Source organism: Oncorhynchus gorbuscha, unplaced genomic scaffold, assembly GCF_021184085.1.
Source record: "Oncorhynchus gorbuscha isolate QuinsamMale2020 ecotype Even-year unplaced genomic scaffold, OgorEven_v1.0 Un_scaffold_4633, whole genome shotgun sequence".
NCBI lineage: Eukaryota > Metazoa > Chordata > Actinopteri > Salmoniformes > Salmonidae > Oncorhynchus > Oncorhynchus gorbuscha.
The window spans coordinates 5,324-32,755 of NW_025748611.1; the positions used below are offsets into that span (position 1 = coordinate 5,324).

Below are 27,432 nucleotides of genomic sequence, written 5' to 3' on the forward strand. Positions count from 1 at the left end.
AGAACGTGTCTGATCCTAGGGGTGTGGCAGACAACTATGATTCCTAGGGGTTGAGAGGTGGCCAGGTGATATCCTAGGGGAGGACAGGGTGGGAACAGAAACTCAAACATATCCAATCCCAGATGGAGCTGGAGTCAGAAGGTTGCTGTCATGGATCATGAACAGAGGCTCGACAAAACATTGAGGACTCAGATAATAAATCACATGTTATTGACTGCTTAAAACAGGCAGACAACTAAATGATTCAGATGAGGAGGAGGCAGACTTCATATCAACAGGTGGCCAGGAGACCATCACCAGGTGGAGACCAGGAGGACACCTGGGAACAGAAACTCAAACACTTCAACCTGCTCTAACAGTGAAATATTCATGAACAACAGGTGGAGACTAACAGAAATGCTTCATGACCAACAGGTGGAGACTAACCAGTGAAATGCTTCATGAACAACAGGTGGAGACTCTATGAAATGCTTCATGAAAACATTAGGAACAAATCAAATAATAAATCACATGTTATTGGTCACGTGCTTCATATCAACAGGTGGAGACTAACAGTGAAATACTTCATATCAACAGGTGGAGACTAACAGTGAAATGCTTCATATCAACAGGTGGAGACTAACAGTGAAATGCTTCATATCAACAGGTGGAGACTAACAGTGAAATGCTTCATAAACAACAGGTGGAGACTAACAGTGAAATGCTTCATATCAACAGGTGGAGACTAACCAGTGAAATGCTTCATAAACAACAGGTGGAGACTAACAGTGAAATGCTTCATAACTACAGGTGGAGACTAACAGTGAAATGCTTCATGAACAACAGGTGGAGACTAACCAGTGAAATGCTTCATGACCAACAGGTGGAGACTAACCAGTGAAATGCTTCATGAACAACAGGTGGAGACTAACAGTGAAATGCTTCATGACCAACAGGTGGAGACTAACCAGTGAAATGCTTCATGAACAACAGGTGGAGACTAACAGTGAAATGCTTCATAAACAACAGGTGGAGACTAACAGTGAAATGCTTCATAAACAACAGGTGGAGACTAACAGTGAAATGCTTCATAAACCAACAGGTGGAGACTAACAGTGAAATGCTTCATAAACAACAGGTGGAGACTAACAGTGAAATGCTTCACGACCAACAGGTGGAGACTAACAGTGAAATGCTTCATAAACAACAGGTGGAGACTAACAGTGAAATGCTTCATGAACAACAGGTGGAGACTAACAGTGAAATGCTTCATGAACAACAGGTGGAGACTAACAGTGAAATGCTTCATAAACAACAGGTGGAGACTAACAGTGAAATGCTTCATAAACAACAGGTGGAGACTAACAGTGAAATGCTTCATAAACAACAGGTGGAGACTAACAGTGAAATGCTTCATAAACAACAGGTGGAGACTAACAGTGAAATGCTTCATAAACAACAGGTGGAGACTAACAGTGAAATGCTTCATAAACAACAGGTGGAGACTAACAGTGAAATGCTTCATGAGCAACAGGTGGAGACTAACAGTGAAATGCTTCATAAACAACAGGTGGAGACTAACAGTGAAATGCTTCATAAACAACAGGTGGAGACTAACAGTGAAATGCTTCATAAACAACAGGTGGAGACTAACAGTGAAATGCTTCATAAACAACAGGTGGAGACTAACAGTGAAATGCTTCATAAACAACAGGTGGAGACTAACAGTGAAATGCTTCATAAACAACAGGTGGAGACTAACAGTGAAATGCTTCATATCAACAGGTGGAGACTAACAGTGAAATGCTTCATGAACAACAGGTGGAGACTAACAGTGAAATGCTTCATAAACAACAGGTGGAGACTAACAGTGAAATGCTTTATCCATAGGTGGAGACTAACAGTTAATGCAGTCATCTCCAGATAGCTGGGTGGGACAACAGCTCAGCCGGTAACAACATTTTCCCTCAAGGTAGTTATCAGTCAACACAGTCGGTGATAACAGGAAAAATACATTGACTGTCAAACTGACCTGTAACTAACTGTGCTTCATCAGATGGAGGTGGGACACCGCTGGGCTCAGTGGAGAGTGTGTCTAACAGGAGACAGCCTGGAAATCCAGCAGACTGAAATCAAACTGACCTGTAACTCTGTGCTTCAGAAACAACAGGTGGAGACACAGTGGGCTCAGTGGAACAGGTGGAGACTAACAGAGACAGCTTCTGGTAAACAACAGACTGGAAACTGACCTGAACTCTGTGCTTCAGATGTAGGTGGGACACCGCTGAAATGCTCAGTGAAGAGGTGTAACAGTGACAGCCTGGTCCAGCAGACTGACTCAAACTGACCTGTAGACTCTGTGCATCTCCAGATGCTGGTGGGACACCGCTGGGCTCAGTGGAGTAACAACATTTTCCCTCAGGTAGACAGCCTGGTCCATTAGGAAAATACAGACTGTCAAACTGACCTGTAACTCTGTGCTTCAGATGTAGGTGGGACACCACTGGGCTCAGTGGAGAGGTGTGTAGGAGACAGCCTGGTCCAGCAGACTGTCAAACTGACCTGTAACTCTGTGCTTCAGATGTAGGTGGGACACCGCTGGACTCAGTGGAGAGGTGTCTAGGAGACAGCCTGGTCCAGCAGACTGTCAAACTGACCTGTAACTCTGTGCTTCAGATGTAGGTGGGACACCGCTGGGCTCAGTGGAGAGGTGTCTAGGAGACAGCCTGGTCCTGCTGGTCCAGCAGACTGTCGGTAAAGAGACCATCTGGCTGCTCCCTCAGGCCCAGTGGGAGGCAGGGGAGACTCTCCGACAGACAGCAGAGAGAGGCCTCAGCAGCCTGCCAGGTCAGCTGTGTGGTGGTACTGGAGCCCTATCTAGTGCACTACTTTATAGGCCCTGGTCTAGTGCTCTGAATTAGGGGGACAATTTGGGGGGGGGATGCAGTGTTTCCTCTGTCAGACATTTCCATCAGGTTTCCAACACCTTCTCTAGTGCTGGACTCTGGAAGGTTCCAGAAATATCTACACGGCACATGCTTGAGCAGGAGATATATGCAATATTATTGATCAGGGCTCTATATCTAACTATTCTAGTTCTGTATCATGATAGAGCCCTTCACCTCAACACTATACTGGTACATCAGTAAAGACTCTACATTCTGTGTTCTCCAACTCCGTTCTAACGCCAAGTTTGTTCTTGGTTCCAGAGGCTGATTTCAAGGCTACGTTCCTTGGCAACACCCCTGTGGAGTGTACAGGTACGCATTCCCCAAAGAGGTCCGGACAGAGCGCTGCGTGGGAGCCAAGGTCTTCTTTTTCAAAGCTCTCCTGTCCGCTGGTTCAGCCCGTCAGAAAGATCCTTTCCTGACTGCTGGTTCAGCCAATCAGAAAGAACCTTTCCTGTCCTCTGGTTCAGCCAGTCAGAAAGAACCTTTCCTGTCCGCGGGTTCAGCCAATCAGAAAGAACCTTTCCTGTGGGTGAAGAAGACTGAACTGCAGGAACACCTGAAGCCACCTTACTTGGAGAAGGTTGACCGCTTCATCCTCAACCTGTGATTGAGCTGATGGAGAAGATGAGAGCTGATGGAGAAGATGTGATGAGAGGTTACGGATGTCTTTTTTAGAAACGTCCTCGTTGAGTCCTGGAAGTCATATTTCTGTCACAGCAACTGTTGTTTTCTCCTGTCCACTTGGTGTATAAGATGATTAAAGTTTATAATTTGTTCCAACATATAAACCATTCAGTGTTGTCTGTGGGCCTATATCCCAGAGGATAGAAAGCCAGTCTCTTTGCCTGTGTGTTGTTCTATGCAAACAGTGTATTTTCCTGTTCTCCACTAGATGGCAGTAGTGAGACAGGAGAGGCTGGTCAGAACAGTGTATTGTCCTGTCCACTAGATGGCAGTAGTGAGACAGAGGCTGGTCAGAACAGTGTATTGTCCTGTCCACTAGATGGCAGTAGTGAGATGGGAGAGGCTGGTCAGAACAGTGTATTGTCCTGTCCACTAGATGGCAGTAGTGAGCCAGAGACTGGTCAGAGAGCGTCTCTACAGTCGTGGCCAAAAGTTGAGAATGACACAAATATACATTTTCACGAAGTCTGCTGCCTCAGTTTGTATGATGGCAATTTGCATATACTCCAGAATGTTATGAAGAGTGATCAGTTGAATTGCATTTTATTACAAAGTCCCTCTTTGCCATGCAAATGAATTGAATCCCCCCAAAAACATTTCCACTGCATTTCAGCCCTGCCACAAAAGGACCAGCTGACATCATGTCAGTGATTCTCTCGTTAACACAGGTGTGAGTGTTGACGAGGACCAGGCTGGAGATCTCTCTGTCATGCTGATTGAGTTCGAATAACAGACTAGAAGCTTCAAAAGGAAAGTAGAGCTTGGAATCATTGTTCTTCCTCTGTCAATCATGGTTAACTACAAGGAAACACGTGCCTTCATCATTGCTTTGCACAAAAAGGACTTCACAGGCAAGGATATTGCTGCCAGTAAAATTTCACCTAAATCAACCATTTATCATCATCAAGAACTTCAGCGAGAGCGGTTCAATTGTTGTGAAGAAGGCTTCAGGGCGCCCAAGAAAGTCCAGCAAGCACCAGGACCGTCTCCTAAAGTTGATTCAGCTGCTGGATTGGGGCACCACCAGTACAGAGCTTGCTCAGGAATGGCAGCAGGCAGGTGTAAGGGCATCTGCATCCACAGTGAGGTGAAGACTTTTGGAGGATGGCCTGGTGTCAAGAATGGCAGCAAAGAAGCCACTTCTCTCCAGGAAAAACATCAGGGACAGACTGATATTCTGCAAAAGGTACAGGGATTGGACTGCTGAGGACTTGGGTAAAGTCATTTTCTCTGATGAATCCCCTTTCCGATTATTTGGGGCATCCAGAATAAAGCTTGTCCGGAGAAGACAAGGTGATCGCTACCATCAGTCCTGTGTCATGCCAACAGTAAAGCATCCTGAGAACATTCATGTGTGGGGTTGCTTTTCAGCCAAGGGAGTGGGCTCACTCACAATTTTGCCTAAGAACACAGCCATTGTCACGACTTCCTCTGAAGTTGGTTCCTCCCCTTGTTAAGGCGGCGTTCGGCGGTTGGCGTCACCCGTCTTCTAGCCGATCGATCCACTTTTCATTTTCCATTTGTTTTGTCTTGTCTTCCCACACACCTGGTTTCAATTCCATCATTACGTGTTGTGTATTTAACCCTCTGTTCCCCCCATGTCCTTATCCGTTTATTTTGTAAGTGATTGTACACGTTATTCTGGTGTGGGTTTTGATTGTTCTGTTTCCGATTGTTTTTATGATTAAACTGCGCCTGACTTCTCTGCCGCCAGTAGGCCGCCAGTAGGCACCCCTTCCAGCCACATAAAGACACTGAGGCAGCAGACGTTGAAGATTAATATGTTTGTCATTCTCACATCTGTTAGACACAACTGTACATTAGGCCCAGAGAACATAGTGATGCTGTTATGCAGGTGAATGAGGACCCAAAAGCGACTTGGCGAAAACAGAGTCTTTAATCCAGTAAAGTAACTTTACAATCAAAAGGCATAATTCTACTCGTAATGACGAGAACAGACTGGAGACTTGATCAAGAACTGCAGGTTGCCTCGGGAAGGCACTTGAACGTAGCAGACTCAGACACCTGCTCACCACGCAGCATCTGAGGGAAACACGACACGACAGGGCGATACATAGACACAGCACGGTGAACAATAGACAAGGATCCGACAGGGCAGGAACGGAAAACAAGGAGAGAAATAGGGACTCTAATCAGGGAAAAGGATCGGGAACAGGTGTGGGAAGACTAAATGATTGATTAGGGGAATAGGAACAGCTGGGAGCAGGAACGGAACGATAGAGAGAAGAGAGAGAGGAAGGGAGAGAGAAAAAGGGGAACGAACCTAAAAAGACCAGCAGGGGGAAAATGAACAGAGGGAAAAGCAAAATGACAAGACAATCTAAGACAAAACATGACAGTACCCCCACTCACCGAGCGCCTCCTGGCGCACTCGAGGAGGAATCCTGGCGGCAACGGAGGAAATCATCAATAAGCGAACGGTCCAGCACGTCCCGAGACGGAACCCAACTCCTCTCCTCAGGACCGTAACCCTCCCAATCCACTAAGTATTGGTGACCCCGTCCCCGAGAACGCATGTCCATGATCCTACGTACCTTGTAAATAGGTGCGCTCTCGACAAGGACGGGAGGGGGAGGGAAGACGAACGGGGTGCGAAGAAAGGGCTTGACACAGGAGACATGGAAGACAGGATGGACGCGACGAAGATGTCGCGGAAGAAGCAGTCGCACAGCGACAGGATTGACGACCTGGGAGACACGGAACGGACCAATGAACCGCGGAGTCAACTTACGAGAAGCTGTCGTAAGAGGAAGGTTGCGAGTGGAAAGCCACACTCTCTGGCCGCAACAATACCTTGGACTCTTAATCCTGCGTTTATTGGCGGCTCTCACAGTCTGTGCCCTGTAACGGCAAAGTGCAGACCTCACCGTCCTCCAGGTGCGCTCACAACGTTGGACAAACGCTTGAGCGGAGGGAACGCTGGACTCGGCAAGCTGGGATGAGAACAGAGGAGGCTGGTAACCCAGACTACTCTGAAACGGAGATAACCCGGTAGCAGACGAAGGAAGCGAGTTGTGAGCGTATTCTGCCCAGGGGAGCTGTTCTGCCCAAGACGCAGGGTTTCTGAAAGAAAGGCTGCGTAGTATGCGACCAATCGTCTGATTGGCCCTCTCTGCTTGACCGTTAGACTGGGGATGAAACCCGGAAGAGAGACTGACGGACGCACCAATCAAACGACAGAACTCCCTCCAAAACTGTGACGTGAATTGCGGGCCTCTGTCTGAAACGGCGTCTAACGGGAGGCCATGAATTCTGAACACATTCTCGATGATGATTTGTGCCGTCTCCTTAGCGGAAGGAAGTTTAGCGAGGGGAATGAAATGTGCCGCCTTAGAGAACCTATCGACAACCGTAAGAATCACAGTCTTCCCCGCAGACAAAGGCAGACCGGTAATGAAGTCTAGGGCGATGTGAGACCATGGTCGAGAAGGAATGGGGAGCGGTCTGAGACGACCGGCAGGAGGAGAGTTACCCGACTTAGTCTGCGCGCAGTCCGAACAAGCAGCCACGAAACGGCGCGTGTCACGCTCCTGAGTCGGCCACCAAAAGCGCTGGCGAATAGACGCAAGAGTGCCTCGAACACCGGGATGACCAGCTAACTTGGCAGAGTGAGCCCACTGAAGAACAGCCAGACGAGTGGAAACAGGAACGAAAAGGAGGTTACTAGGACAAGCGCGCGGCGACGCAGTGTGCGTGAGTGCTTGCTTAACCTGTCTTTCAATTCCCCAGACTGTCAACCCGACAACACGCCCATAAGGAAGAATCCCCTCGGGATTAGTAGAAGCCACAGAAGAACTAAACAGACGGGATAAGGCATCAGGCTTGGTGTTCTTGCTACCCGGACGGTAAGAAATCACAAACTCGAAACGAGCGAAAAACAACGCCCAACGAGCTTGACGGGCATTAAGTCGTTTGGCAGAACGGATGTACTCAAGGTTCTTATGGTCTGTCCAAACGACAAAAGGGACGGTCGCCCCCTCCAACCACTGTCGCCATTCGCCTAGGGCTAAGCGGATGGCGAGCAGTTCGCGGTTACCCACATCATAGTTGCGTTCAGATGGCGACAGGCGATGAGAAAAATAAGCGCAAGGATGAACCTTATCGTCAGACTGGAAGCGCTGGGATAGAATGGCTCCCACGCCTACCTCTGAAGCGTCAACCTCGACAATGAATTGTCTAGTGACGTCAGGAGTAACGAGGATAGGAGCGGACGTAAAACGTTCTTTTAGAAGATCAAAAGCTCCCTGGGCGGAACCGGACCACTTAAAACACGTCTTGACAGAAGTAAGAGCTGTGAGAGGGGCAGCAACTTGACCGAAATTACGAATGAAACGCCGATAGAAATTAGCGAAACCTAAAAAGCGCTGCAACTCGACACGTGACCTTGGAACGGGCCAATCACTGACAGCTTGGACCTTAGCGGAATCCATCTGAATGCCTTCAGCGGAAATAACGGAACCGAGAAAAGTAACGGAGGAGACATGAAAAGAGCACTTCTCAGCCTTCACATAGAGACAATTCTCTAAAAGGCGCTGTAGAACACGTCGAACGTGCTGAACATGAATCTCGAGTGACGGTGAAAAAATCAGGATATCGTCAAGATAGACAAAAACAAAGATGTTCAGCATGTCTCTCAGAACATCATTAACTAATGCCTGAAAAACAGCTGGCGCATTGGCGAGACCAAACGGCAGAACCCGGTACTCAAAATGCCCTAACGGAGTGTTAAACGCCGTTTTCCACTCGTCCCCCTCTCTGATGCGCACGAGATGGTAAGCGTTACGAAGGTCCAACTTAGTAAAGCACCTGGCTCCCTGCAGAATCTCGAAGGCTGATGACATAAGGGGAAGCGGATAACGATTCTTAACCGTTATGTCATTCAGCCCTCGATAATCCACGCAGGGGCGCAGAGTACCGTCCTTCTTCTTAACAAAAAGAACCCCGCCCCGGCCGGAGAGGAAGAAGGCACTATGGTACCGGCGTCAAGAGACACAGATAAATAATCCTCGAGAGCCTTACGTTCGGGAGCCGACAGAGAGTATAGTCTACCCCGAGGAGGAGTGGTCCCCGGAAGGAGATCAATACTACAATCATACGACCGGTGAGGAGGAAGGGAGTTGGCTCGGGACCGACTGAAGACCGTGCGCAGATCATGATATTCCTCCGGCACTCCTGTCAAATCGCCAGGTTCCTCCTGAGAAGTGGGAACAGAAGAAATGGGAGGGATGGCAGACATTAAACACTTCACATGACAAGAAACGTTCCAGGATAGGATAGAATTACTAGACCAATTAATAGAAGGATTATGACATACTAGCCAGGGATGACCCAAAACAACAGGTGTAAAAGGTGAACGAAAAATCAAAAAAGAAATAGTCTCACTGTGGTTACCAGATACTGTGAGAGTTAAAGGTAGTGTCTCAAATCTGATACTGGGAAGATGACTACCATCTAAGGCAAACATGGGCGTAGGCTTGTCTAACTGTCTGAAAGGAATGTCATGTTTCCGAGCCCATGCTTCGTCCATGAAACAACCCTCAGCCCCAGAGTCAATCAAGGCACTGCATGTAGCACCCGAACCGGTCCAGCGTAGATGGACCGACATAGTAGTACAGGATCTAGATGAAGAGACCTGAGTAGTAGCGCTCACCAGTAGCCCTCCGCTTACTGATGAGCTCTGGCCTTTTACTGGACATGAATTGACAAAATGTCCATCAAATCCGCAATAGAGGCACAGGCGGTTGGTGATCCTCCGTTCCCTCTCCTTGGTCGAGATGCGAATACCTCCCAGCTGCATGGGCTCAGTCTCTGAGCCAGAGGAGGGAGATGGTTGCGATGCGGAGCAGGGAAACACCGTTGACGCGAGCTCTCTTCCACGAGCTTGGTGACGAAGATCTACCCGTCGTTCTATGCGGATGGCGAGAGCAATCAAAGAGTCCACACTGGAAGGAACCTCCCGAGAGAGAATCTCATCTTTGACCACTGCGTGGAGTCCCTCCAGAAAACGAGCGAGCAGCGCCGGCTCGTTCCAGTCACTAGAGGCAGCAAGAGTGCGAAACTCTATAGAGTAATCCGTTATGGATCGATCACCTTGGCATAGGGAAGCCAGGGCCCTAGAAGCCTCCCTACCAAAAACTGAACGGTCAAAAACCCGAATCATCTCCTCTTTAAAGTTCTGGTAATTGTTTGAACAATCAGCCCTTGCCTCCCAGATAGCTGTGCCCCACTCTCGAGCCCGGCCAGTAAGGAGTGAAATGACGTAAGCAACCCGAGCTCTCTCGCTAGAGTATGTGTTGGGTTGGAGAGAGAACACAATATCACACTGTGTGAGAAAGGAGCGGCACTCCGCGGGCTGCCCGGAGTAACAAGGTGGGTTATTAACCCTAGGTTCCGGAGGCTCGGCAGGCCAGGAAGTAACAGGTGGCACGAGACGAAGACTCTGGAACTGTCCAGAGAGGTCGGAAACCTGAGCGGCCAGGTTCTCCACGGCATGGCGAGCAGCAGACAATTCCTGCTCGTGTCTGCCGAGCATGGCTCCTTGGATCTCGACGGCAGTGTTACGAGCATCTGTAGTCGCTGGGTCCATTCTTTGGTCGGATCCTTCTGTTATGCAGGTGAATGAGGACCCAAAAGCGACTTGGCGAAAACAGAGTCTTTAATCCAGTAAAGTAACTTTACAATCAAAAGGCATAATTCTACTCGTAATGACGAGAACAGACTGGAGACTTGATCAATAACTGCAGGTTGCCTCGGGAAGGCACTTGAACGTAGCAGACTCAGACACCTGCTCACCACGCAGCATCTGAGGGAAACACGACACGACAGGGCGATACATAGACACAGCACGGTGAACAATAGACAAGGATCCGACAGGGCAGGAACGAAAAACAAGGAGAGAAATAGGGACTCTAATCAGGGAAAAGGATCGGGAACAGGTGTGGGAAGACTAAATGATTGATTAGGGGAATAGGAACAGCTGGGAGCAGGAACGGAACGATAGAGAGAAGAGAGAGAGGAAGGGAGAGAGAAAAAGGGGAACGAACCTAAAAAGACCAGCAGGGGGAAAATGAACAGAGGGAAAAGCAAAATGACAAGACAATCTAAGACAAAACATGACAGATGCACTAAGACCCTCTCAGATTCAACTGTCCTTTCACTATAATGCTAGAAATATCCCCTTTTCCACTGGTGTTAAGTACTTCACTAAAAATGCTTTAAAGTTCTACTTAAGTAGTTTTTTAAGGGTATCTGTACTTTAGTTTAATATTTATATTTTTTACTTTTACTTCACTATATTGCTAAAGAAAATAATATACATTTTCCCTAAAAGTTCTTGTTACATTTTCAATGTTTAGCAGGAAAATGGTCCAATTTACAGACTTATCAAGATAACGTGGTCATCCCTACTGCCTCTGATCTGGAGGACTCACTAAACAGAGAACATCCCTGGTCATCTCTACTGCCTCTGATCTGGAGGACTCACTAAACAGAGAACATCCCTGGTCATCTCTACTGCCTCTGATCTGGAGGACTCACTAAACAGAGAACATCCCTGGTCATCCCTACTGCCTCTGATCTGGAGGACTCACTAAACAGAGAACATCCCTGGTCATCCCTACTGCCTCTGATCTGGAGGACTCACTAAACAGAGAACATCCCTGGTCATCCCTGATCTGGCTTAGTGTATTTATCTGTGGTGACAGTGTTTCCTAGCCCCAGAGCAGTGGGCAGCTGGGAGGAGAATATCTTATTCTCCATGGACTTTACAGTGTCCCAGAACATGTTGGAGTTAGAGCTACAGGATACAAATATCTGCTTGAAAAAGCTAGCCTTAGCTTTCCTAACTGCCTGTGTATATTGGTTCCTAACTCTCCTGAAAAGTTGCATATCACGGGGGCTATTCGGTGCTAATGCAGAACGCCATAGGATGTTTTTATGTTGGTTAAGGGCAGTCAGGTCTGGGGGGAACCAAGGGCTATATCTGTTCCTGGTTCTACATTTCTTGAAAGGGGCATGCTTATTTAAGATGGTTAGGAAGGCATTTAAAAAAAAATAACCAGGCATCATCTTCTGACGGGATGAGATCAATATCCTTCCAGGATACCCCGGCCAGGTCGATTAGAAAGGTCTGCTCGCTGAAGTGTTTCAGGGAGCGTTTTACAGTGATGATTGGAGGTTGTTTGACCGCTGACCCATTATGGATGCAGGCAATGAGGCAATGATCGCTGAGATCTTGGTTGAAGACAGAGGTGTATTTAGAGGGGAAGTTGGTTAGGATGATATCTATGAGGGTGCTCGTGTTTAAGGCTTTGGGGTTGTACCTGGTAGGTTCATTGATCATTTGTGTGTGATTGAGGGCATCAAGCTTAGATTGTAGGATGGCTGGGGTGTTAAGCATGTTCCAGTTTAGGTCGCCTAGCAGCACGAGCTCTGAAGATAGATGGGGGGCAATCAGTTCACATATGGTGTCCAGAGCACAGCTGGGGGCAGAGGGTGGTCTATAGCAGGCGGCAACGGTGAGAGACTTGTTTTTAGAGAGGTGGATTTTTAGAAGTAGAAGTTCAAATTGTTTGGGTACAGACCTGGATAGTAGGACAGAACTCAGAACTACCCTAACTAAATTATTATATACCCTAACTACCCTAACCTAAATTATTATATACCATAACTACCCTAACCTAAATGATTATATACCATAACTACCCTAACCTAAATGATTATATACCATAACTACCCTAACCTAAATGATTATACATCCTAACTAAATTATTATATACCATAACTACCCTAACCTAAATGATTATATACCCTAACTACCCTAACCTAAATGATTATACATCCTAACTACCCTAACTAAATTATTATATACCCTAACTACCCTAACCTAAATGATTATATACCCTAACTACCCTAACCTAAATGATGATATACCATAACTACCCTAACCTAAATGATTATACATCCTAACTACCCTAACCTAAATGATTATACATCCTAACTACCCTAACCTAAATGATGATATACCATAACTACCCTAACTAAATGATTATATACCCTAACTACCCTAACTAAATTATTATATACCCTAACTAAATGATTATATACCATAACTACCCTAACTAAATGATTATATACCCTAACTAAATGATTATATACCCTAACTACCCTAACTAAATGATTATATACCCTAACTACCCTAACTAAATGATGATATACCCTAACTACCCTAACCTAAATTATTATATACCCTAACTACCCTAACCTAAATGATTATACATCCTAACTAAATTATTATATACCCTAACTACCCTAACCTAAATGATTATACATCCTAACTAAATTATTATATACCCTAACTACCCTAACCTAAATGATTATACATCCTAACTACCCTTGTACGCCCAACTTTTCGAAAGCTGCAGAACCACAGTTTATGCAAGATGTAAACAGTCTGTTTCTAAAAACTCCACTGTAAGCACTTCTTCCAAGGGCTTTCCTTAGTTAATGCTTCCCAATATTATCTCTCTCTCTGTCAACGATGGTACTGAGTAGACCTCTTAACATCTCATAGGTGTGCATCCAAAATGGCACTCTATTCCCTATATAGTGCACTACTACCCAATGGACCCTGGTCTAAAGTAGGGCACTATACAGGGAATAGGGTGCCATTTGGGATTCATACTTAGTGCTATTACCAGAAGGAGGTAGAGTGCATGGATCCATCTTTATTTACTTGTATATTATAGTTTACATATGACCCGAAGGAGATATTAGTTGTTGTGAGGTTGCTGAGCAAGACACTCCTAACACAATCCCTTTCCAAATTAAATTTAAATGACCTCTCACCTCATAAACAGGGGCTGTTAATTCATAATTCAGTGCTGAGCCAGGGGATAAGAGAGAGATCCACTGATTCTGTCCATCCTGGGCCCTCAGGGGCGGCAGGGTAGCCTAGTGGTTAGAGCATTGGACTAGTAACCCGGAAGGTTGCTAGTCCAACAGGCAGTTAACCCACTGTTCCCAGGCCGTCATTGAAAATAAGAATTTGTTCTTAACTGACTTGCCTGGTTAAATAAAGATAAAATAAAGATCTATATATGGCCAGCTATGTAATCTTTAACATTGGTTTACAATGCAGTAGATGTTGTTCAATTGGTAACATACATTTGTCTTCTTCTAATGTCTTTAACAACTTCCTCTGGCTGAAATCCCGTTAACGGGATCGATTTGACAACAGCCAGTGAAAGTGCAGGGCGCCAAATTCAAACAACAAAAATTTCATAATTAAAATTCCTCAATCAAAATCTCATAATTAAAATATAATATATAATAATAATAATATATAATATAATTAAAATTCCTCAAACATACAAGTATTTTACACCATTTTAAAGATAATATTATATATATAATTATTATATAATTATTATGATTATATAATAATAATCTTCTTGTTAATCCAACCACAGTGTCTGATTTCAAAAAGGCTTTACGACGAAAGCACACCATGCGATTATGTTCGGTCAGCACCTAGTCTGTTATGCAGGTGAGTGAGGACCCAAAAGCGGTTTAACAGAAACAGAGTCTTTTAATGTTCAAACACAGGGAAAACATAAATCCTCTTCAGATATATCGTTAGACTAGTCCCCTTCTAGCAGTAGAGGAGAATAGCAGGGCTAGCGGCAACAGACTGCAGGTCCCTCCGGGTAGGCGCGGGCCGTAGAGGACAGAGGCACCTGATCAAACGCAGCATCTAATGAAGAGGCAGATTACGACAGGACAGAACAAGGGCGAAGCAAACGAGAATCCGACAAAGACAGAAGCAGAAATAGAGAGAGAAATAGAGACCTAATCAGAGGGAAAAGATGGAACAGGTGTGAGAGAGTAAACGAGGTCGTTAGAGGAGAATGAGGGACAGCTGGGAGAAGGAAAGGGACCATAGAGAAAGAGAGAGATAGAGGGAGAGAAGGTAACCTAAAACGACCAGCAGGGGGAAACGAAGAGAAGAGAAAGAACAGGAACAAGACATGACATGACAATACATGACATAGTCACAGAAAAACAGCCATTTTTTCCAGCCAAAGAGAGGAGTCACAAAAAGCAGAAATAGAGTTAAAATGAATCACTAACCTTTGATGATCTTCATCAGATGGCACTCATAGCACTTCATGTTACACAGTGGGGCAAAAAAAGTATTTAGTCAGCCACCAATTATGAAAGTTCTCCCACTTAGAAAGATGAGAGGCCTGTAATTTTCATCATAGGTACACTTCAACTATGACAGACAAAATGAGAGAAAAAAAATCCAGAAAATCACGTAGGATTTTTAATGAATTTATTTGCAAATTATGGTGGAAAATAAGTATTTGGTCACCTACAAACAAGCAAGATTTCTGGCTCTCACAGACCTGTAACTTCTTCTTTAAGAGGCTCCTCTGTACTCCACTCGTTACCTGTATTAATGGCACCTGTTTGAACTTGTTATCAGTATAAAAGACACCTGTCCACAACCTCAAACAGTCACACTCCAAACTCCACTATGGCCAAGACCAAAGAGCTGTCAAAGGACACCAGAAACAAAATTGTAGACCTGCACCAGGCTGGGAAGACTGACTCTGCAATAGGTAAGCAGCTTGGTTTGAAGAAATCAACTGTGGGAGCAATTATTAGGAAATGGAAGACATATATATATTACTGATAATCTCCCTCGATCTGGGGCTCCACGCAAGATCTATTGTTTAACATTATGGGGTGTTTAACATTATGGGGTGTTTAACATTATGGGGTATTGTTTAGCATTATGGGGTATTGTTTAGCATTATGGGGTGGTGTTTAACATTATGGGGTGTTTAACATTATGGGGTATTGTTTAGCATTATGGGGTATTGTTTAGCATTATGGGGTGGTGTTTAGCATTATGGGGTATTGTTTAGCATTATGGGGTATTGTTTAACATTATGGGGTATTGTTTAGCATTATGGGGTATTGTTTAGCATTATGGGGTGTTTAACATTATGGGGTATTGTTCAACATTATGGGGTATTGTTTAACATTATGGGGTATTGTTTAACATTATGGGGTGTTTAACATTATGGGGTATAGTTTAACATTATGGGGTATAGTTTAACATTATGGGGTGTTTAGCATTATGGGGTATAGTTTAACATTATGGGGTGTTTAGCATTATGGGGTATAGTTTAACATTATGGGGTGTTTAACATTATGGGGTGTTTAACATTATGGGGTATTGTTTAGCATTATGGGGTATAGTTTAACATTATGGGGTATAGTTTAATATTATGGGGTATTGCTTAGCATTATGGGCTACAGTTTACACACAGACACAACCACACAGACACAACCACACAGACACAAACACACACACACCTGTCTGCTGAAAACAAAGGACTCGAGGGGTTTAGTCTATCAGGGTCCAAACTGCCTGTCCTGTCATCGTGTGCCGTTACCCATTTTAATAACCAGTGATTTGTCGCAGCGCTGATGTAGGTGTGTGACTGAGCTGCATTAAATGGTAGTTAAAAAAGCCCGGAAAAAGCAAGGCAGGCCCTGACCCTCTCGGCTAAAGGAAATTGCCCCATCCGTCATAATTACAGGTAGGGCCAGAGAGGAACCAGACAGAGACCAGAGGGGCAACCTCCACCCTGACCTGTCAGAGGGACTGGATCTGGAAGGGGGGGTGGATCTTACAGACACCCCTGGAGGGTAAGAGTGGGACGGATTTTTGAAGTGAGGAGAGGGAAGGGTTTAGTGGTGAGGGAGGGAGTGGGAAGGGTTTAGGGGTGAGGGAGGGAGGGAGTGGGAAGGGTTTAGGGGTGAGGGAGGGAGTGAGTGGGAAGGGTTTAAGGAAGAGTTTAGGGGTGGGGGAGGGAGTGAGGGAGTAGGAAGGGTTTAGGACTGTGTCTCTGTAGGGACACTTCTCACCCCTGACCTCTGTAGGGACACTTCTGACCTAAGCCTGGCTGCCATGCCCTAACCCTGGCTGCCCTGCCCTAACCCTGGCTGCCATGCCCTAACCCTGGCTGCCCTGCCCTAACCCTGGCTGCCCTGCCCTAACCCTGGCTGCCATGCCCTAACCCTGGCTGCCCTGCCCTAACCCTGGCTGCCATGCCCTAACCCTGGCTGCCCTGCCCTAACCCTGGCTGCCATGCCCTAACCCTGGCTGCCCTGCCCTAAACCTGGCTGCATTTCAACTCTACTGTAGTTCTGACATGTTACAGGTGTCTTCCTTTTTTTAAGCCCGTAACCATGTGTGTGAGGTGTATACTTTTGTTTCGAAGTAGATTTGTTTGAGACTACCAAGAAACACCAAAGCACCGCATAAAACAAATAAAATATTATTTATGGAATTAATACAAATATTAATAAAATTCCACCTCTCCCTGACCTGGTCTGTGACAATAACATGTTTCAAGCTCACCACCATAGATCCCATGCCCAAGAACGCCAAGGTAACCTGCCTAAATGACTATTGCCCCGTATCACTCACATCTATAGCCATGAAATGCTTTGAGAGACTGGTCATGGCTCACATCACCCTGGACACACTCAAATTCGCCATCCGCCCCAACAGATAATGCGATGTCTATTGCATTCCAGAGTGCCCTCACCCACCTGGACAACAATAATAACTTTGTTAGAATGACTTTCATTGACTACAGCTCAGCATTCAACACCATAGTCTCCTCCAAGCTCATCACTAAGCTAAGGAGCCTAGGACTGAACACCTCCCTTTGCTGGATCCTGGACTTCCTGACAGACCTCCCCCAGGTGGTGAGGGTAGGCAACAACAGATCTGCCACGCTGACCCTCAAAACGGGGCCCCTCAGGGGTGCATGCTTAGTCCCCTCCTGCCCTCCCTGTTCACCCAAGACTGCGTGGCCGCGCACGACTCCAACACCATCATCAAGTTTGCTGACGTCATGACGGTGGTTGGACTGATCACTGACAACAATTAGGCAGCCTATAGTAAGAGACCTGGCAGTGTAGTGCCAGGACAGCAACCTCTCCATCAACGTCAGCAGGACAAAGGAGCTGATGGCGATGATGACTACAGAAAACGGAGGTGCGAGCACGCTCCAATCCACATTGATGGGGCTGTAGTGGAATCGAGAGCGTCAAGTTCCTCGGTATCCACATCACTAAGGCTCCTTCATGGTCCAAACACACCAGCACAGTCGTGAAGAGGGCATGACAACGCCTCTTCTCCCCAGGAGGCTGAAAACAATTTGACATGGGCCCTGAGATCCTCAATACGTTGTACAGCTGCACCATTGAGAACATCTTGACTGGCTGCATCAACACTTGGTACGGCGGGCAAGATGCAGAACACCTGCTCGTCCAACATCTCATTCCAACATCATGGGCATTAATATGGAGTTGGTCCCCCTTTGCTGCTAGGAAGGCTTTCCACTAGATGTTGGAACATTGCTGCTATAACAGCCTCCACTCTTCTGGGAAGGCTTTCCACTAGATGTTGGAACATTGCTGCTATAAAACCTCCACTCTTCTGGGAAGGCTTTCCACTAGATGTTAGAACATTGCTGCGGGGACTTGCTTCCATTCAGCCACAAGAGCATTAGTGAGGTCGGGCACGGATGTTGGGCGATTAGGCTTGGCGTGCAGTATGCGTGCCAATTCATCACAAAAGTGTTTGATGGGGTTGAGGTCAGGGATCTGTGTAGGCCAGTCAAGTCCTTTCACACCGATCTCAACAAACCATGTATGCCCCGCTTTGGGGGCATTGTCATGCTGAAATAAGAAAGGGCCTTCCCCAAACTCTTGCCATAAAGCTGGAAGCACAGAATAGTCTAGAATGTCATTGTATGCTGTAGCGGTAAAATATCCCTTCACTGGGGCCTAAACCATGAAAAACAGCCCCAGACCATTATTCCTCCTCCACCAAACTTTACAGTTGGCACTATGTATTGGAGCAGGTAGGGTTCTCCTGGCATCCGCCAAACCCAGATTCGTCCATCGCATTGCCAGATGGTGAAGTGTGATTCATCACTCTAGAGAACGAGTTTCCACAGCTCCAGAGTTCAATGGCGGCGAGCTTTACACCACTCCAGCCGACGGTTGGCATTGCATATGGTGATCTTAGGCTGGTGTGTGCCTGCTCGGCCAAGGAAACATATTTATTGAAGCTCCTGAATGAACAGTTCTTGTGCTGATGTTGCTTCTGCAGGCAGTTTGGAACTTGGTAGTGACTGTTGCAAACGAGGGCAGACTATTTTTATGCGGTACGCCCTCAGCAGTCGGCGGTCTTCTTCTGTGAACTAACGTATAGCCTACCACTTCGCGACTGAGCCGTTGTTGCGCCCAGACATGTCCACTTCACAATAATAGCACTTACTGGGGCAGCTCTAGCAGGACAGCTCTGGGGCAGCTCTAGCAGGGCAGCTCTGGGGCGGTTCTGGGGCAGCTCTAGCAGGGCAGCTCTGGGGCAGCTCTGGGGCGGTTCTAGCAGGACAGCTCTGGGGCAGCTCTGGAGCAGCTCTGGGGCAGCTCTAGCAGGACAGCTCTGGGGCAGATCTAGCAGGGCAGCTCTGGGGCAGCTCTGGGGCAGCTCTAGCAGGACAGCTCTGGGGCAGCTCTGGGGCAGCTGTGGGGCGGTTCTGGGGCAGCTCTAGCAGGGCAGCTCTGGAGCAGCTCTGGGGCAGCTCCAGCAGGGTGAATTTTTTGACGAACTGACTTCCTGGAAAGGGGGCATCCTATGACGGAGCCACGTTGAAAGGGGGCATCCTATGACAGAGCCACGTTGAAAGGGGGCATCCTATGACGGAGCCACGTTGAAAGGGGACATCCTATGAGGGAGCCACGTTGAAAGGGGACATCCTATGAGGGAGCCACGTTGAAAGTCACTGAGCTCTTCAGGAAGGCCATTCTACTGTCAATGTCTGACTATGGAGATCGCATGGCTGTGTGCTCAATTAATACACCTGTCAGCAACGGGTGTGGCTGAAATAGCCAAATCCACTCATTTGAAGGGGTGTCCACATACTTTTGTATATATAGTGTAGCTAATCAAATGGCTTCCTGGACTACCTGCGTTGACCCTTTTTTGTTGAGGGTTGAAGGAGATGTGAGTCTGGACCTCCAGTCTAGAGAAATTACCCAGTGAGAAGCGGAGAGAATACAATCTGGCCCCGATAGCCTGGCTGCAGTCAGTGGTTTCCAGCACTACATGCTATTTATCTAACGTATTGACCCATTACCCACCCCTGTGTTACATAGAACTGCCAAGGGATATCATGCTGTCCCCCAGCAGGCACAGAGGAGGATGGGGCTGGGGCTAGGAGGATGGGGCTGGGGCTAGGAGGATGGGGCTGGGGCTAGGAGGATGGGGCTGGGGCTAGGAGGATGGGGCTGGGGCTAGGAGGATGGGGCTGGGAGGAGGACGGGGCTGGGAGGAGGACGGGGCTGGGGCTAGGAGGACAGGGCTGGGGCTAGGAGGACAGGGCTGGGGCTGGGAGGAGGACGGGGCTGGGAGGAGGACGGGGCTGGGAGGAGGACGGCACTGGGAGGAGGACGGGGCTGGGAGGAGGACGGGCTGGGGGTGGGAGGAGGACGGGGCTGGGAGGAGGATTGATTTAGGAGTTAGTTATTCTATTTCTGCAGACAGACTGTTAATCATCCTGCAGGTTGTGTGTCTCGATCTCTCTCTTTCTCTGTCTATCTCTCTCTCTCTCTGTGTTTCTCTCTCTATCTCTCTGTGTTTCTCTCTCTCTATTTCAATTCAATTCTAATGGCTTTATTGGCATGGGGAAACATATGTTTACATTGCCAAAGCAAGTGAAACAGATAAATAATCTCTTTTCTCCCTCCCTCCCTCCCCCTCCCTCCCTCCCTCCCTCCCTCCCTCCCTGAGGGTCAGCAGCACAAACAAGCATTGTCAGGCAGTTCCTACAGTTTGGTAACATCCTTCTAACTCTAGATGAAATCAACGGCTCAGCTCTCTGGTTAAACATTTCTCCATAGATACAACCAATGTTTTCCCCATGGGGAAGCTTATTTTGGTTGCTTTGTCTCTCTCTATAACCAGGATATGGGAGGTGATTATTGTGTTGTCATCAGAAAGAGACAGGCCTCTAACTGAATCACAGCTGTTATTAAGTCATAACCAGGATATGGGAAGTGATTATTGTGTTGTCATCAGAAAGAGACAGGCCTCTAACTGAATCACACCTGTTATTAAGTCATAACCAGGATATGGGAAGTGATTATTGTGTTGTCATCAGAAAGAGACAGGCCTCTAACTGAATCACACCTGTTAATAAGTCATAACCAGGATATGGGAAGTGATTATTGTGTTGTCATCAGAAAGAGACAGGCCTCTAACTGAATCACACCTGTTAATAAGTCATAACCAGGATATGGGAAGTGATTATTGTGTTGTCATCAGAAAGAGACAGGCCTCTAACTGAATCACAGCTGTTATTAAGTCATAACCAGGATATGGGAAGTGATTATTGTGTTGTCATCAGAAAGAGACAGGCCTCTAACTGAATCACACTGTTATTAAGTCATAACCAGGATATGGGAAGTGATTAAGAAAGAGACAGGCCTCTAACTGAATCACACCGGTTATTAAGTCATAACCAGGATATGGGAGGTGATTATTGTGTTGTCATCAGAAAGAGACAGGCCTCTAACTGAATCACACCTGTTATTAAGTCATCACCAGGAAATGGGAAGTGATTATTGTGTTGTCATCAGAAAGAGACAGGCCTCTAACTGAATCACACCTGTTATTAAGCCATAACCAGGATATGGGAAGTGATTATTGCATCTCAGAAACGATGCGAAGGACAGGAAACCCAGCGGATCGTTTTAAGTAGCTTTACGTGACTCTGTTTATTCCAGGTTGATGAATATGGCTGAACAGTAATGTCTCTTATCGATGGCAGTTATGATGTCGTTTAGGACCTTGAGCGTGTGGCTGAGGTGCACCCATGACCAGCTCTGAAACCAGATTGCATAATGGAGAAGGTACGGTGGGATTTGAAATGGTCGGTAATCTGTTTGTTGACTTGGCTTTCGAAAGACCTTAGAAAGGCAGGGTAGGATAGAATAGGTCTGTAGCAGTTTGGGTCTAGAGTGTCCCCCCCTTTGAAGAGGGGGATGACCGCAGCTGCTTTCCAATCTTTGGGAATCTTAGATGATACGAAAGAGAGGTTGAATAGGCTAGCGATAGGGGTTGCAACTATTTCAACAGATAATTTTAGAAAGAGAGGGTCCAGATTGTCTAGCCTGGCTGATTTGTAGGGGTCCAGATTTTGCAGCCCTTTCAGAACATCAGCTGTCTGGATTTGGGTGAAGGAGTTGCGGGGAGTGCAGGGCCATTGACCGGGGTAGGGGTAGCAAGGTGGAAAGCATGGCCAGCCGTAGAAAAATGCTTATTGAAATTCTCAATTATCGTGTATTTATCTGAGGTGACAGTGTTTCCTAGCCTCAGAGCAGTGGGCAGCTGGGAGGAGGTGTTCTTATTCTCCATGGACTTTACAGTGTCCCAGAACTTTTTGGAGTTTGTGCTACAGGATACAAATATCTGCTTGAAAAAGCTAGCCGTTGCTTTCCTAACTGCCTGTGTATATTGGTTCCTAACTTTCCTGAAAAGTTGCATATCACGGGGGCTATTCGATACTAATGCAGAACGCCACAGGATGTTTTCATGCTGGTCAAGGGCAGTCAGGTCTGGAGAGAACCATGGGCTCTATCTGTTGGAGGTAATGGTTGGAGGTAGTGGTTGGAGGTAATGGTTGGAGGTAATGGTTAGAGGTAATGGTTAGAGGTAATGGTTGGAGGTAATGGTTGGAGGTAATGGTTGGAGGTAATGGTTGGAGGTAGTGGTTGGAGGTAGTGGTTGGAGGTAGTGGTTGGAGGTAGTGGTTGGAGGTAGTGGTTGGAGGTAGTGGTTGGAGGTAGTGGTTGGAGGTAGTGGTTGGAGGTAGTGGTTGGAGGTAATGGTTGGAGGTAATGGTTGGAGGTAGTGGTTGGTGGTTGGTGGTAATGGTTGGAGGTAGTGGTTAGAGGTAATGGTTGGTGGTAGTGGTTGGTGGTAATGCTTAGAGGTAATGGATGGATGTAATGCTTGGAGGTAATGGTTGGAGGTAATAGTTAGTGGTAATGGATGGAGGTAATGTTTGGTGGTAATGGTGAGGTAATGGTTGGTGATAATGATTTGTGGTAATGGTTGGAGGTAATGGTTGGCGGTAATGGTTGGAGGTAATGGTGAGGTAATGATTGGAGGTAATGGTGATTTAGATGCACTATTGTAAAGTGACTGTTCCACTGGATGTCATAAGGTGAATGCACCAATTTGTAAGTCGCTCTGGATAAGAGCGTCTGCTAAATGACTTAAATGTAATGTAATGTAATGGTTGGAGGTAATGGTTGGTGGTAATGTTAGGGGCAGGTATAATCAGGGATTCTGACATGCCTTTTAGTCACCTCAGCACTCCCTTAATCAGGAGTTCATTCTTTAGCCTGTCAGCTTCCTACTGGGAGGGGTGACTCTGTAGTCAATATCTCCCTCCGGCAGCGTGACCTCATCCCTACCTGGCTGAGTCCCAAATGGCAACCTGTACTCTATAAAGTGGTACTGAGCCCTAGTCCCACCTCTCTGACTCAGCAATACTCACCCTGTACTCTATAAAGTGGTACTGAGCCCTAGTCCCACCTCTCTGACTCAGCACTACTCACCCTGTACTCTATAAAGTGGTACTGAGCCCTAGTCCCACCTCTCTGACTCAGCACTACTCACCCTGTACTCTATAAAGTGGTACTGAGCCCTAGTCCCACCTCTCTGACTCAGCACTACTCACCCTGTACTCTACAAAGTGGTACTGAGCCCTAGTCCCACCTCTCTGACTCAGCACTACTCACCCTGTACTCTATAAAGTGGTACTGAGCCCTAGTCCCACCTCTCTGACTCAGCACTACTCACCCTGTACTCTATACAGTGGTACTGAGCCCTAGTCCCACCTCTCTGACTCAGCACTACTCACCCTGTACTCTATAAAGTGGTACTGAGCCCTAGTCCCACCTCTCTGACTCAGCACTACTCACCCTGTACTCTATAAAGTGGTACTGAACCCTAGTCCCACCTCTCTGACTCAGCACTACTCACCCTGTACTCTATAAAGTGGTACTGAGCCCTAGTCCCACCTCTCTGACTCAGCACTACTCACCCTGTACTCTATAAAGTGGTACTGAGCCCTAGTCCCACCTCTCTGACTCAGCACTACTCACCCTGTACTCTATAAAGTGGTACTGAACCCTAGTCCCACCTCTCTGACTCAGCACTACTCACCCTGTACTCTATAAAGTGGTACTGAGCCCTAGTCCCACCTCTCTGACTCAGCACTACTCACCCTGTACTCTATAAAGTGGTACTGAGCCCTAGTCCCACCTCTCTGTCTCAGCACTACTCACCCTGTACTCTATAAAGTGGTACTGAGCCCTAGTCCCACCTCTCTGACTCAGCACTACTCACCCTGTACTCTATAAAGTGGTACTGAACCCTAGTCCCACCTCTCTGACTCAGCACTACTCACCCTGTACTCTATAAAGTGGTACTGAGCCCTAGTCCCACCTCTCTGACTCAGCACTACTCAACCTGTACTCTATAAAGTGGTACTGAGCCCTAGTCCCACCTCTCTGACTCAGCACTACTCACCCTGTACTCTATAAAGTGGTACTGAGCCCTAGTCCCACCTCTCTGACTCAGCACTACTCACCCTGTACTCTATAAGGACCATATCACCTCCACCCTACCTGACACCCTAGACCCACTCCAATTTGCTTACCGCCCAAATAGGTCCACAGACGATGCAATCTCAACCACACTGCACACTGCCCTAACCCACCTGGACAAGAGGAATACCTATGTGAGAATGCTGTTCATCGACTACAGCTCGGCATTCAACACCATAGTACCCTCCAAGCTCATCATCAAGCTCGAGACCCTGGGTCTCGACCCCGCCCTGTGGAACTGGGTACTGGACTTCCTGACGGGCCGCCCCCAGGTGGTGAGGGTAGGCAACAACATCTCCTCCCCGCTGATCCTCAACACGGGGGCCCCACAAGGGTGCGTTCTGAGCCCTCTCCTGTACTCCCTGTTCACCCACGACTGCGTGGCCACGCACGCCTCCAACTCAATCATCAAGTTTGCGGACGACACAACAGTGGTAGGCTTGATTACCAACAACGACGAGACGGCCTACAGGGAGGAGGTGAGGGCCCTCGGAGTGTGGTGTCAGGAAAATAACCTCACACTCAACGTCAACAAAACTAAGGAGATGATTGTGGACTTCAGGAAACAGCAGAGGGAACACCCCTATCCACATCGATGGAACAGTAGTGGAGAGGGTAGCTAGTTTTAAGTTCCTCGGCATACACATCACAGACAAACTGAATTGGTCCACTCACACTGACAGCGTCGTGAAGAAGGCGCAGCAGCGCCTATTCAACCTCAGGAGGCTGAAGAAATTCGGCTTGTCACCAAAAGCACTCACAAACTTCTACAGATGCACAATCGAGAGCATCCTGGCGGGCTGTATCACCGCCTGGTACGGCAACTGCTCTGCCCTCAACCGTAAGGCTCTCCAGAGGGTAGTGAGGACTGCACAACGCATCACCGGGGGCAAACTACCTGCCCTCCAGGACACCTACACCACCCGTTGTTACAGGAAGGCCATAAAGATCATCAAGGACATCAACCACCCGAACCACTGCCTGTTCACCCCGCTATCATCCAGAAGGTGAGGTCAGTACAGGTGCATCAAAGCTGGGACCGAGAGACTGAAAACAGCTTCTATCTCAAGGCCATCAGACTGTTAAACAGCCACCACTAACATTGAGTGGCTGCTGCCAACACACTGTCATTGACACTGACCCAACTCCAGCCATTTTAATAATGGGAATTGATGGGAAATGATGTAAATATATCACTAGCCACTTTAAACAATGCTACCTTATATAATGTTACTTACCCTACATTATTCATCTCATATGCATATGTATATACTGTACTCTACATCATCGACTGCATCCTTATGTAACACATGTATCACTAGCCACTTTAACTATGCCACTTTGTTTACTTTGTCTACACACTCATCTCATATGTATATACTGTACTCGATACCATCTACTGTATGCTGCTCTGTACCATCACTCATTCATATATCCTTATGTACATGTTCCTTATCCCCTTACACTGTGTATAAGACAGTAGTTTTGGAATTGTTAGTTAGATTACTTGTTGGTTATCACTGCATTGTCGGAACTAGAAGCACAAGCATTTCGCTACACTCGCATTAACATCTGCTAACCATGTGTATGTGACAAATCAAATTTGATTTGATTATAAAGTGGTACTGAGCCCTAGTCCCACCTCTCTGACTCAGCACTATCACCCTGTACTCTATAAAGTGGTACTGAGCCCTAGTCCCACCTCTCTGACTCAGCACTACTCACCCTGTACTCTATAAAGTGGTACTGAGCCCTAGTCCCACCTCTCTGACTCAGCAATACTCACCCTGTACTCTATACAGTGGTACTGAGCCCTAGTCCCACCTCTCTGACTCAGCAATACTCACCCTGTACTCTACAGTACTCTATAAAGTGGTACTGAGCCCTAGTCCCACCTCTCTGACTCAGCACTACTCACCCTGTACTCTATAAAGTGGTACTGAGCCCTAGTCCCACCTCTCTGACTCAGCACTACTCACCCTGTACTCTATAAAGTGGTACTGAGCCCTAGTCCCACCTCTCTGACTCAGCAATACTCACCCTGTACTCTATACAGTGGTACTGAGCCCTAGTCCCACCTCTCTGACTCAGCAATACTCACCCTGTACTCTATAAAGTGGTACTGAGCCCTAGTCCCACCTCTCTGACTCAGCACTACTCACCCTGTACTCTATAAAGTGGTACTGAGCCCTAGTCCCACCTCTCTGACTCAGCAATACTCACCCTGTACTCTACAAAGTGGTACTGAGCCCTAGTCCCACCTCTCTGACTCAGCAATACTCACCCTGTACTCTACAAAGTGGTACTGAGCCCTAGTCCCACCTCTCTGACTCAGCAATACTCACCCTGTACTCTACAAAGTGGTACTGAGCCCTAGTCCCACCTCTCTGACTCAGCAATACTCACCCTGTACTCTACAAAGTGGTACTGAGCCCTAGTCCCACCTCTCTGACTCAGCACTACTCACCCTGTACTCTATAAAGTGGTACTGAGCCCTAGTCCCACCTCTCTGACTCAGCACTACTCACCCTGTACTCTATAAAGTGGTACTGAGCCCTAGTCCCACTTCTCTGACTCAGCAATACTCACCCTGTACTCTATAAAGTGGTACTGAGCCCTAGTCCCATCTCTCTGATATATAAGAGGTCAGGCTGGGCCTAATATAGTGTATAAGAGGTCAGGCTGGGCCTAATATAGTGTATAAGAGGTCAGGCTGGGCCTAATATAGTGTATAAGAGGTCAGGCTGGGCCTAATATAGTGTATAAGAGGTCAGGCTGGGCCTAATATAGTGTATAAGAGGTCAGGCTGGGCCTAATATAGTGTATAAGAGGCTCTGGGCCTAAATAGTGTATAAGAGGTCAGGTAATATAGTGTATAAGAGGTCAGGCTGGGTCTAATATAGTGTATAAGAGGTCAGGCTGGGCCTAATATAGTGTATAAGAGGTCAGGCTGGGCCTAATATAGTGTATAAGAGGTCAGGCTGGGCCTAATATAGTGTATAAGAGGTCAGGCTGGGCCTAA

At 47.0% G+C, this 27,432-nt stretch overlaps 1 pseudogene; it reads left to right on the forward strand.

Annotated features, from left to right (window-relative positions):
• The first annotated feature begins 227 nt into the window (after positions 1-227).
• LOC124028667 lies at positions 228-3,712 on the forward strand (annotated as a pseudogene).
• The last annotated feature ends 23,720 nt before the right edge of the window (positions 3,713-27,432 follow it).